The sequence below is a fragment of the Onychomys torridus genome, chromosome 20 (assembly GCF_903995425.1).
Source record: "Onychomys torridus chromosome 20, mOncTor1.1, whole genome shotgun sequence".
Taxonomy (NCBI): domain Eukaryota; kingdom Metazoa; phylum Chordata; class Mammalia; order Rodentia; family Cricetidae; genus Onychomys; species Onychomys torridus.
Genome location: NC_050462.1, coordinates 27,491,167 through 27,504,619, shown reverse-complemented (window position 1 = coordinate 27,504,619; position 13,453 = coordinate 27,491,167).

Genomic DNA, 13,453 nt, shown 5'->3' with positions numbered 1-13,453 from the left:
ACCCAAATTTATGATCTCATCTTTAGTTTTGTTATATTTATATACATATATATGCGTGTGTGTATATACACACATGTGTCTATATAATCTAATAAGTTTGAAATTCTCAAAAGGAAGGAAGGAAGGAAGGAAGGAAGGAAGGAAGGAAGGAAGGAAGGAAGGAAGGAAGAAAGAAAACCGAAAAACTATTAAAAAACAAACAAACAAAATAGAACTTCTGGCCTCTCCTGAAGAGCGAGGAGTTCTGAGTACTTTGCTACATTTTCCAGCCTCTGTTGCTATTTCTCTAGTGAAGAGCTGGGCGTTCTGAGTTCTTTGCTACATTTTACAGTCTCTGTTGCTTATTTCTCCTCGTAGGCCCTGGCTGATCTGCTTTATTTCCCTGTCACTTGTACCACTTGTTCTGCGGCAGTGGGCTTTGGCAATTGCTATTTTGGTTTCTGGGCACTGGGGAGCCCTTTAAGATCTCCTAGCGGGAGAGTAATATCAGCCAATATCTGCATCAAAAAAGAAGGTGATTCTGGAAGAAAAACAGAGGTCAAATTCTGAGAAAAAGAGGGGAAAATGCTCTAAAGAAATGAATGTGAAATTCTGTAGCAACAGTAAACAGTGTTTGGGGAAGGGGGAGCAAATTCCTGATGCCATTTCTATGCCACTGGGCGGATCATAGGAGGCAGGGCTGTAGTTGTACTGGGATGATGGTTGAAGACAGCCTTGGCTAGGTCAAGGACGGTACAGATGGACAGGAGGGGCAAGAAATCAATTAAGCTTAGTTGTTGATGGTTGCCAAAACCAGAAAGAGCGTGTCGTTGTATCAGAGTGGATGATGGATAGCAGGCTCTGGGTTTTTAGAAAGCTTCATTTTTCACACTGCCTGTGAACAGATCACTTCTGTATTTGTTGTATAGATTTGCATCTCCTCGTTCATTAGGTGGACCCGCACACTTGCTAGCAACTAAAACCCATCATTCCTGAGAAAAGGCTAAGAATCGAATTAAGTGCAAAGTGAAACAGAAGTTGAAGAAGAATGTTGTGCTTGCTAGAAACAAGGTTTTGAAAAATGGCCTTGTGAAACCACTATGCTACTTGTTTTATGAATGCTGTGCTGAGCTTGTATCATGAGGAGAGAGACTCTAACAGCAGGCTCAGTTTCAGAAATTTCTCCAGGGTGAGTTACCTGGTTTTCACTAGCTCACACGAAGTTTCAAATGATAAAAACTTTCTGTTTACCCTGAGCATTCTCCACATTTTGCTAGTCTCTCCTAATTTTATTTTCCCTATTGTACATACCTTACCTTTAACTCATTTTAACACACACACACACACACACACACACACACACACACTTATTCTCTGTAGTTATTCTATATGAGATTGTTTTCATTTTAATCTACTTCCAAGTTAATCCCTTTGAACGTTGTCCTTATTAACCTTATTTATATTACTGTAAGTAATTATGTAGTCATGCCATTCTTTTAATGTCTATTTAGTAACTATTGTATCTAACAACTAGAATCTAACAATGTAAGAAGTACTATGATTCATTAATACTCAAAAAATGAAAAATGCTAATAGGGTGTATAATTATATTTACCACATGTATATAGATATATTAAAATATGAATAAATTGAGCTTATAAGTGAGAATGACATAAGTTTTTTATAGTAGGCAAACAGGCAAGATATTTATGTCTGGAAAAGTAAATGATTCCTACATTTCTTTTAGCACAGTTAAGTACCAACCTTGGCATGGATAAGGCTCTTTCTTTCTCTTGAGACAAGATCTCTATGTAGACCAGGCTGGCCTCAAACTCACAGAGTTCAGCCTACCTCTGCCTCCTGAGGATTAAAGGCATCCACCACTGTGTCTGTCTCTCTCTCTCTCTCTCTCTCTCTCTCGTCTCTCTCTCTCTCTCTCACTCAAGACTTATTTTTATTTACTTATTTTCCTATGTGTATGTATGTGTGTGTATCCATGAATGTATGCCACAAATGTGTTAGGAGGTAGGAGAGGGTATCAGGTCCCATGGATCTACAATCACAGGGACTTTTGAGCTACCTGACATGGGTGCTGTGAACTGAATTCCAGCCCTCTGGTGGAGCAATGTGTGCTCTGAATGGCTAAGCTCTCTCCCTTGACCCCATCTATCTCTTCACTTTCATGAAAACCACAGCAATGCCCTAATCTTTCAGGGAGAGGACTATTAATTACCACATCATCAGATCAGTTGGTTCTGATAGATAGGAAAGTGTGAAAGTCTGTGTACTTTTATAGCCATCTCCTTTGCTTTTCAACTGGGATACTCTGAGTTGTTTTATCTTCAAACTTCTATCATGGTTCAACACTACCTCATTTCTAGAGTTGACCATGGATAGAGTGTTGTTTTCTCATTTGTAAAGATTTCTCACATGCTAAGTCCATGCTGAAGACAAATATTTCCTCCTGCTTGAAGAAGAGAAGTCAAGGAATAAAATGGATGAAGAATAAACTGTCATTTTTCAGTGAGTTTTCATATTGATCATGATGATACTTATATGGCAGTTTGAATAAGAATGGCCCTCATAGGCTCTGATATTGAAATACTTAAAGAGTGAAATTATTTCACAGAATTTGGAGCTATGGCCTTCTTGGAGTCGGTGTGGCCTTGCTGGAAGAAGTGTATCACTGGGGGCTGGGTTTGGGGTTTCAAATGCTCAAGCCAGGGCCAGTGTCTCTCTGTTCCTGCTGCCTACAGATGCAGATGTAGAACTCTCAGCTACCTCTCCTACATTGTCTGCATGCCACCATGCTTCCCACCATGATGATAATGGACTAAACCTCTGAAACGGTAAGCCTGCCCCGATTACATGCTTTCTTTTATAAAAGGTGCCGTGGTCCTGTGTCCCTTCACAGCTTGGACTTCAAAACTTGGACTATGACAGTGCTAAGAATTGCTTAATTTTATAAAACTATAACTAAAGAGACTTAAATGTATTGTGACTAAAGTGCACTTTAGAGCCAAATGAGACAAGGTCAGACTACTTAATGTTCTAAGATGTCAATGTACCTAGGAAACATGTCACATTCATATTCAAATGATACTTTTCCTGTTGCAATATTAAACATTTTATAATACACAATAATCCTCCATATAATCCAGTTTTGCTTATTCTCTTTTTCAAAATTTTGATCAAACTGGTACAAAATAAGAACGGTAGTTAATTCTGATTGTTAGCATGACTGGATTAAGAACTATGGAGGAGCTCTTTTCCATGGTGCCTCCTAGCCAGCCAGCTGGTCAAGATGAAGCTGAATATGTCCTTCCCAGCCACGGGCTGTCGGAAACTCATGAAGTAGATAGTGAATGCAAACTTTAGACCTTTTTGTGAGAAGCTCACGGCCACAGACATTGCTGCTGAAGCTCCGGCTGAAGAATGGAAGGGTTGTATCTGAAGTTCCAGTTGAAGAATGGAAGGGTTGTATGGTCCATAGTATGATGAGAATGGCAAACAAGGTATTCCCGTGTAGCAAGGTCTCGACCATGCCAGAGTGTGCTTGCTATTGAGTAAGAGGCACTCCTCTCATAGACCAAGGAGAGCTGGAGACAGGAAATAAAAATGTTTGGGGTGCATTGTGGGTGCCAATCTGAGTGTTCTCGATCTGGTTATTGTTGAGAGACAGATATATGTGTATATCTATATACACACATATAACTATATATACAACTATATAAATGTATATACACACATATATAGTTATATACATACATATATATATATATATATATATATATAGAGAGAGAGAGAGAGAGAGAGAGAGAGAGAGAGAGAGAGAGAGAGAGGATATTCCTGAACTGACAGATACAACTATGTCTCAGCAGTTGGGGTCCAGAAGAGCTTAGCAGAGAAAGCTAACCTCAATCTCTCTAAAGGAGATGATGTCCATCAATATGCTGTCAGAAAGCCCTTAAACAAAGAAGGGAAGAAGCCCAGGTCCAACATGCCCAAGACTACCTCACTCTAGGCCTAGAAACACAGAGCCAAGTGGCCATGGGCTGAAGTGTCCACACTGCTTGCTGTGATGTGAGCTGTCCTGTTCCATCACACTCTTCTTGTCATGGTCTGATGAACCCTATCAAACTATGAATTATAATAAATAAGTCTTCCCATTGAATTGTTTTCAGGGTTTTTTTTTTGTTTTTGTTTGTTTGTTTGTTTGTTTGGTTTTTTTTTTTTTGGTCACAGTGACACAAAAGTAACTCATGGTGAAAGTGTAGATGGCCACCAGCCTCCTCAATGATCCCTCATATGATTTTTGACTCCTCATGTTCACATCACTGTAGATTGCTCGTGCCCTTGAAAAAGCCTGATCTTGCCGGGTGGTAGTGGCACATGCCTTTAATCCCAGCACTCGGGAGGCAGAGCCAGGTGGATCTTTGTGAGTTTGAGGCCAGCCTGGTCTCCAAAGCGAGTTCCAGGAAAGGCACAAAGCTACATAGAGAAACCCTGTCTCGAAAAACAAAACAAAACAAAAAGGAGCAAATGCTTATGTTACCAAAAATTGTGTTAAAAAAAAAAAAAAAAAGATTGGGGATTTAGCTCAGTGGTAGAGTGCTTGCCTAGCAAGCACAAGGCCCTGGATTTGGTCCTCAGCTCTAGTTAAAAAGAAAAAAAAAAAAGAAAGAAAAAGAAAAGGCCTGATCTACATAACCAGTAGAAAATCAAGGATATACAGAGTCATTTCCTAGCCTAGGCCACAAAAGCAGTAGGATTTCTGTTCTGCTTTTTCAGGATTACATACTTAGGGTCGTAGTTCTCAACCTCCCTAATGCTGCGACCCTTTAATACAGTTCCTCATGTTGTGGTGGCCCACCCAACTATAAAATTATTTCTATTGCTAGTTCATAGTAATTTTATAGGAGTGGTGTCTCAGTTGCTAAGATCATTGGAAATTTGTGTGTCCAATTGTCACGACCCACGGGCTGATAACTGCCCCAGTCCTATGAAGATGTCCACATAGCAAGAAACTGCTTGTTGAACACAAGACCACACTATCTTAAGAAGATCTTCCAGCCCAAGGAAAACCTTTATGTGACTATGTGTTGATTGTGACCAGTCAGACCTAGAGCTGAAGTCATCTATGTAGTTTGTTCTTAAAGTTCTGATCTGTAGACACATTGGAATAAGAAATGTTTTAGTGCTGCTTTCAACTGCTAATTGTCGAAGGGAGTAATTTATTATGTAACAATATGATAATACTTACTTGTTTTTCTAAAATATATTCAGACTCAAATATTGTAGATCATACAACATTTACAGAATTTTAAGGCAGAATTGTGAGCTCAGTGATGTGAGCATATTGCAATATGTAGAATCATATACAATCTATTTCCTGGTACATAGAAAGTGGTCAACTGTGATGATTTGGGAATATTTAAAAAATAAGAACCTGTTTATTTGTAGAGCCAAGTCCTACTCAAAAGAGCTTGAGGAAAACAATTATAAAAACAGATTTTAAAAAAACTTCACAGAACTCATATTCAAGGGTTGGGGATTTAGCTCAGTGGTAGAGCGCTTGCCTAGCAAGCACAGGGCCCTGGGTTCAAACCTCAGCTCCCCCCCCCAAAAAAAACCAAAAAAACAAAAAACAACAACAAAACCCAACCAACCAAACAAACAAAAAACAAAAAACAAACCAACAACCCCCCCCAAACAAAACAAAACAAAAAAGAAATCAAGAGGTTTTTACCTATACTCTGTGGTATTAGAAACTTGTAAGATAGTATGTTAACTTTCTATTATCATAGCAAAACTATTTTGAGACAACCAACTAACGAAGTGGAAAAGCTTATATTAGCTTACGTTTTAAAGGAGTCAGTTTATGACCCAGTGGTCCTATTGCTTTGAGTCTGGGGCAGTGCAATAGAGCATGGCATGAAGTATGTCACAAAGTAAGCTGCTCATCTCACCATGGCTGGGAGCATGGCAGGGAAGGAGGAGGCGGGTGCCCATGAAGGGGCTACGGGACCATACTCCTCAATCACACCCTCAGAGACCAGATTCTCCACGATTGCTCACCTCTTATGGATTACACTACTTCCCAACAACCCCAAGGTGGGGACTAAGATTTCAACATGCAGGCCTTTGAGGAACATCCCATGTCCAATTCATGGCGTAAGTTGTATCCCGCCTCTATCTTCCTTTTTGTCTCTATATTGCCACACCCACCTTTATGCTTTTATTTCTCTTCCTCCTTCTTCCTGTAGCCTTTAGGTCCCCTTCTCTTTCTGTATCTGTATCGATTCCCCCCCCCCAACGCCTGTCTACTTTTCCAGCCATCTCTCCTCAGCCATCTCCCCTCCTTAAATTCTCTACATATTTTCTTCACCCTTATTCTCCTCATTGCCTTTTCCTACCAGCTTTATTCTTGGCCTTGGATGACAGACAGTTCATCTTTATTTTCATCTTGACTAGGTTGAAAATCACCTAGGAGATTAAGTGTGCCTGTAGATGTATCTCATGAGGCTATTTTCCCAGAGAACCAACCGAGAAGGATGACTCATCCTGAATGTGGGTGCTTCCATCCCCTGGATGAGAACTCTGAACAGGACAGAGGTGGGAAAGGAGCTAGGCAACCGAGTGTTGGCGCTCCCCTTTCTCCTCTCCTTGGCCTACCATGGCTTGACTGGGCAGACCCTCCCTACTGTGGTGGAGCAAACAAGATTTTAAGCCACATTATATCTTCCTTCCTTCAAGTTGTTTCTGTCTGATATTTTGTCATAGCGACAAGAAAAGTAGCAAACACCCCTGGCATCTATTTTAACTGTAGTCTTAAGTGACCTTGAAAGTTCAGTTCCACTGCCTTTGATTATAGTAGGTTTACAAACTGGCATTTCATGGCCGAGTTTGGCTCGAAAATGTGTCTTGCTTGATTTAATCTGTGCTTCTCCAAATGTCAAGTGTCTCTCGTAAATTTGAAACACGAGAATCACAGATTAAATCAGGCAAATATTCTTATGCCCTTTAGTGGTCATTTTTCATACTGTAGATTAGTCTCACAGTGGCTATTCATTCTAGTACATTTGAAGAAAATATAAGATCTTATTCAGATATTTAAGAACAAAGGAACACATTTTATAAATATTTTAGTACAATGCATTTACAAAATAATATTTAGGGGCTGAGGAGTGGTTAAGAGCATCGGGTGCTCAGCCAGAGAAGCTGGGTTAAGTTTCCAGTGCCACATTAGGCAGCTAGTAACTGCCTGCAACTTGACTTCTGGGGGATCCAACCCCTTCTTCTGACTTCTACCGACACTTGCACACACATGGTGCACATACTTAGGTGCACACGCACATGCACACACACACACACACACACACACACACACACATACACTTTAATAACAAGTCCTAAAATAACATTTAAATGTGAGCTCTAGAGTGTCCAAGAATTTAGAGATGAGGAATGTCACACTGCCTGATGATTTTTAGTGAAAAATTTAAAGGTTGATGCCTTTACAATTAGTGTTTCAAGCTACGTTAAACAATAGAAGTCTGCACCAATGTCATCCTAGACACAATCACAGAACCAGTGCAACAAGTAGCATAAGACAAACTTCTTTACCTCCATGAACATCGAATTCTTTACCAGTTAATAGTAACAGAGCCTGGAGCTTTTGTTCTCCTAGTTCATTTAAGGCAGATTCAATTTCCTTTATCCCCCTACATAGTGAAGCATCATATTCCTCACAGTTCACATGCTGGGCAGGTGCTTATGATTAATTTAATTTGCTCTGGGAGCCTGTCAAAAAGCTCTCTTCCTGTGTGGTGTGGACATGTACACCGCAAAAATTCTCTGAGCAAGGACCATAAATCAACCCTATTCCCCAGATACCTGCCACTGCCATTATTGATAGCTTTTGTTTTCTGATTATAAATTGATATCGTCAAAAAACTGTAAGGAAATAATTAAGAAAACGATATCTCTTGTAGTTATGTTACTCAGATCTGCTGACATTGTGGCATTCAAATTATTTTTAATGTACCCATGAATACATACATACACATACAATTTAAAAATTCTCATCTTTTCGATATAATTGACAAAAAGAACTTGTCTAGAGTCAATTTCATAACTTGACTCTTCGGCATATGCATACATTGTGAGCTTATGCATTCACTGTATGTGAGCTTAACGTCTTCATCAAACTCACAAAGTTACCTTGTCTATATGGTAAGAAATCTCTTACTACATTTTGCATGTAGAATGCAGTTAACTGGGACCTCCATGTTGTACTTTAGATGTCTAAAAGTTACTCATTGTGAACTCTTTACTCTGGAATCAATTTCCCCCCGATGCTCCCTCGCTCATTCTGACAGCCACCATCCTATTTTGGGCCTCTATCACTGCAGCTATTTTACAGACCACACATGAATGAGCTCCCAGAGTAGTGATCTTTCTGTGTCTACTTACTTCATTTAGCATATGGTCCTTCATTATGAAGGCAGGACTCCCTTCTTTATGAGTCTAAATAATATGTCATCCAGCATGCACACATCCCATTTCTTCTTCCATTTACTTTGTTCTTGGACATTTTGGTGTCTGCACATTTTCCTTTGTGAATAATGATAGGACTGTGGGAATACTTATTTAATTTCTTTGGATATATACCCAGATGTGGAATTTTTGGACCCTATGGTAGCTCTATTTTTAATTTTTTTGAAGAAGGTTCATACTTCTTTCTTCAATGACTGCCCCAATTTATATTCCCACAAACCATATGCAAGCCTTTCCTTTTCTCCATAGCCTCTCCAACATTTTATATTTTATCTTTTTTGTTCCAGCCATGCCAATAGGTGTGTAGTAATATTATGATTTGATTTGCATTTCCCTGATGATTAGTGATTTTTTTTAGCACCTGCCCATATATTTGTTGACGATTTGAATATCATTTTCGGAGTAATGCAAAATTGTCTTTAAAAACTTGGATGATTTAAATTTTTTGAAGTTGGATTTCTTAACATATTTTGGAAATTAATCCATAGGTATCCAGTTTGGTTTTTTATTTGTTTGTTTTTTGAGACAAGTTTCTCTAGGTAGCCCTGGTTGTCCTGGAACTTGCTCTGTAGACCAGGGTGGCCTTGAAATCAGAGACCCACCTGCCTCTGCCCCTCTACTGCTGGGATTAAAGGCATATGCCACCATGCCTGGCTAAGGTATCCAATTTGTAAATATTATAAGTATTGGGGAATTAAACCCATGCCTTAAGCATGAAATGCAAGTACTCTACTGTTGAGCTATATCCCAGCCCCTGTTTGTTTTTTGTTTTTTATTTTTTGTTTTTCAAACAGAGTCTTGCTCTAGAGTTTAGGTTATCCTTGAATTTGTTATGTAACCCAGGCTTGCTCAGTAACTGCAGCATCTTAGGCAGCTGAATGTCTGATTTCTTAGTTGAATTTCAGAGAAAGGCTTTTGGTGAATTTATATTCAAACAAATTCATGAGTTTTTTTTTTTTGAGTTTTTTAATGTAAATCAGTCGACATAACAAAGTTGATACAGTGGTTCAGAGAAGGCACAGCTCTGGTATTTGACATCTGGGGATGGAGTTTCACTGTTTTCGCTGCTGCAGTTTAGAGTCTTCGTTTTCTCATTTCCAAAAGGGAGAAAATTCCCGAGTTGTTATGATGGTTAAGTAAGTTAATACAATGTAGCTGTCCTGTGGTAAGCAATCAAATAGTAACCAGAACATCCCAATCCTTATAATGCTGCCTTGCTTCTAGCATGTACACACATTTATGCTGCAGAGATTTTGGAATACAAAAACTCAAGACGTTAACAGTGACCATCGCATTAGATACTTTCCTCACCATGATTACCAGAAGCCAGAATAATGAATTAAGAGAGGAAGGGTTTATTTCTGACTCGCGGTCTGATGGTGTGGTCCACCGCCACTGGGAAGGCAAGGGGGCAGGAGCCTGCTTGCTCACACACGGCAGCAGATGAGGTAACAGAGAGAGATGAATGCTTGCTTTTGTTGTTTTTTATTTGCTTGTTTTTTCATGACAGGGTTTTTTCTGTGTAACACCTCCAGCTGTCCCAAAACTCACTTTGTAGACCAGGCTGGCCTCCAACTCACAGAGATCTGCCTGCCTTTGCTTCTAAGTGCTGGGATTAAAGGCACGTGTTACCATGTCCTGCTGAAGGCTTGCTTTTAACTGGCTTTAATCTCTCCCATTTTGATTTAGTCTGGGACATCAGCCCCTGGGACAGTACTGCCCACATTCAGCATTCTCTGGAAAGACCCTCAATATCAGACCCAGAGGTGTGTCCCCTAGGTGATTCTAAACCCAGTCAAGTTAACAATGAAGATGAACTCCAACAGCCATTTAGCTTTGCTGTATATTAAGCTAGAACTTTTTTCTTTAAAAAAAATTTATTTTTGTTTTTTCGAGACAGGGTTTCTCTGTGTAGCTTTGCACCTTTCCTGGATCTCACTCTGTAGACCAGGCTGGCCTCGAACTCACAAAGATCTGCCTGCCTCTGCCTCCCAAGTGCTGGGATTACAGGCATGCACCACCACCGCCCGGCTTAAAATTTTTATATTTATTATTGTGTGAAGTATTATTTATTACATTATTTTTTTCTTCTCATCTATTACATCCCAACTGCAGTTTCCTCTCACCCCACTCTTCCCAGCTCCCTTCCCCACCTCCCCTCTCCCCCAGTTCCATGCCTCTGTTTCCCTTCAGAAAAGAGCAGGCCTCCCAGGGATGTTAACCGAACATAGCATAACAAGTTAACAATAAGACAAGGCACAAACCCTCATAACAAGGCTGGACGAGACAATCCAGTAGGAGGAAAAGGGTCCCAAGAGCAGGAAAAAGAGTCAGAGACACCCCTGCTCCCACTGTTAGGAGTCCCACAAGAGCACCAAGCTACACAACCATAACACATATGCAGAGGACCTAGCACAGACCCATACAGGCTCTCTGATTGTAGATTCAGCCTCTGTGAGCCCCTATGAGCCCTGATTAGTTGATTCTGTGGACCATGTTCTTACGGTGTCCTTGACCCCTCTGTCTCCTACAATCCTTCCTCCCTCTCTTCTGTGGCATTCCCTGAGTTCTGCCTAATGTTTGGCTGTAGGTCTTTGCATCTGCTCCTTAAGATATAACTTGGAAAACTTATGTGTATAATCTTGTAAATACATAAAACCACATTGTTGTTTACTGATAGAAGAAAGCTCAAATCGTTAAAAAAATGAAACTTTTGAAAACTGAGGATAGTTTATATTAACTATAAGTCTGTTTAATAACTGTAAGTAAACAAAAAGAATTTGCGATGCATTCTTTGAGGGAATGCATTTTTTTTATATAATTAAAATGGTGCTTTTTCATTTGTTACTACTAAGGTATTGTACACATCTAAACTTCTCCTGCATAACCCATTCAAGTAACTTAAAATGTTTGTTCTCTCGAATGCCACTCTCACAAAGAGGTGCATTTTACTTACAACTAAAAAAATTGGCAGCTCAGATTTTGAGAGGATTTATAAGAATATAGTTTGATTCACTGTGACTTTTTCACCACGTGGATTGTCTTTATGTAAAAATCTAGATGAAAGAAAAGTGAGAATAAATCAGTACTGGCCTGGAGGCCACTTCCATTTTAATTTTAAACTTGACATCGAAAGCAATGTTAGACTTGAACTGAAATATTGTAATGTTTTAGAGCTCCTGGGGCAGCTTCAATCTAAGTCAACTGATAAATATTAACCATGTATCATGAGTCCAGAATTGAATTGGAACACAGAGATGAACTTAATGTGGCTGTTGATGCTGGGGGGCGGGTGGGAGTTTTATATAATTTAATACTAGTCCCTGAATAGACAGGGAAATTAACAGCCCTGAGAGACGTAGTAGCTTTCCCATAGTTGGCAGATAAGCAGCAGCGCCAAGATGAGAACATTTCTAGTTTGGTATTTCTTGCATAGCTTTACAGTCCCTGCTCCAAAGTTTTACAAAAGATAACAGTTTTTCTATTGGCTAGAGCTCTTGTGCCTGGGCTATCCCAACAAAGCAGGTCGGGAACATTTCCATGATAGTCAGCATCTCAAAATAGCTGCTGGTCACTGCAGCTTCGTTCCCGACTCTGGAAGAATGAAAGAAATTCTAATTATACAACTGGCAATGGACAATAGCCCCTCTCAACACACATTTGAGTGCTTGCTACGTGCCTGGCTGCGCGGTATACCCTAGGAATATAAAGTAGACCCCAGACAGTCCTCATCCTCAAGAAACGAATGACCTAGTGGAGGAAATAAACCCGAGAAGCAATATTTTAGTAACAGTTCTCAGCCCAAGCCAGGGCCTAAGGAAACACATTCAAATTCTCCTTCTAAAGTAAGTATTTTTTAATTGCTTTTTATTTGAAAATACTTTGACCATGGTATAAACATTTCCAAACCCAAACTCGATACTCCTTCAAGAAGTCTCCGTGGTTGGAATATGCAAATGGAAAGCAGGGCTCACTCTCGGAGCCCAACCCTCACTGCAGAGGAACTGTAGTTTTAGGAAAGCAGCCATTCCTTCATTCACTGGAGCTTAAATGGCCATAGACAATAGCCCCACCTCCCCCAGCCCCAAGTTTACCCTGGAGATTTTTGGATGAGGCCCCATGGAAGAAAACTAAGAGAGAAAGAGGGAAAGGGAGTCGAGGGAGAGAAGAGAGAGACTATGCATGAGCTAGCTGAGTTGTAAGCTTGTCATTCTGGACCACCTCCAGTCACAGGAAGAGAAGGAAAGAGTCCTTATCTCTGAAATATCACACGTGGGAATCTCACCCATTGAATAGAGCCAAATCAGTGACTTCAGACCTACACAACTCTTCCTCACTACCCCGGTGCAATTGTGTTAGACGTTATTCCAATATGCTTTTTCCTTCTTGATAACCAAGTAACACTGTTGGGGGAAAATGGCTTTAACTTTCTTTATGAAGTTTTTCTCTTCTAATGTTATCAGATTTAAATGATTGACTTCCAATAACGGTGTGAATCATTATTTTAAATATAAATCCTACATCTGTTATTTGAAAGTCAAGAATGTGTGGATAACCTTGGAAATGCAGTAAAAAAGGATGTCTATTCTTATTAGCGATCCTGACTCAACCCCTGCAGAGCTTTACTTATTCTGGGATGGCTCACAAGAAGGGACAGTATTTTGGATAAATATATACCTTCAATTCTACTGTCAACCCACTGTTATTTTAAAAAGTTCTTTGCCCTCTTTGTCTCTACATTACACACATAAAAGGACAGCCTAACAGAACATGATGAGTATCTCATGAGGAAACACACATACAGGAAAAGGAGCAATCTTATCTTTCCATAAATATGATCTCAGCAATCCATAATACACGATGTTTGCTTTCTTAGCTTATCACTTGTAGTGACATCGGGCATGTATGTTTTTAT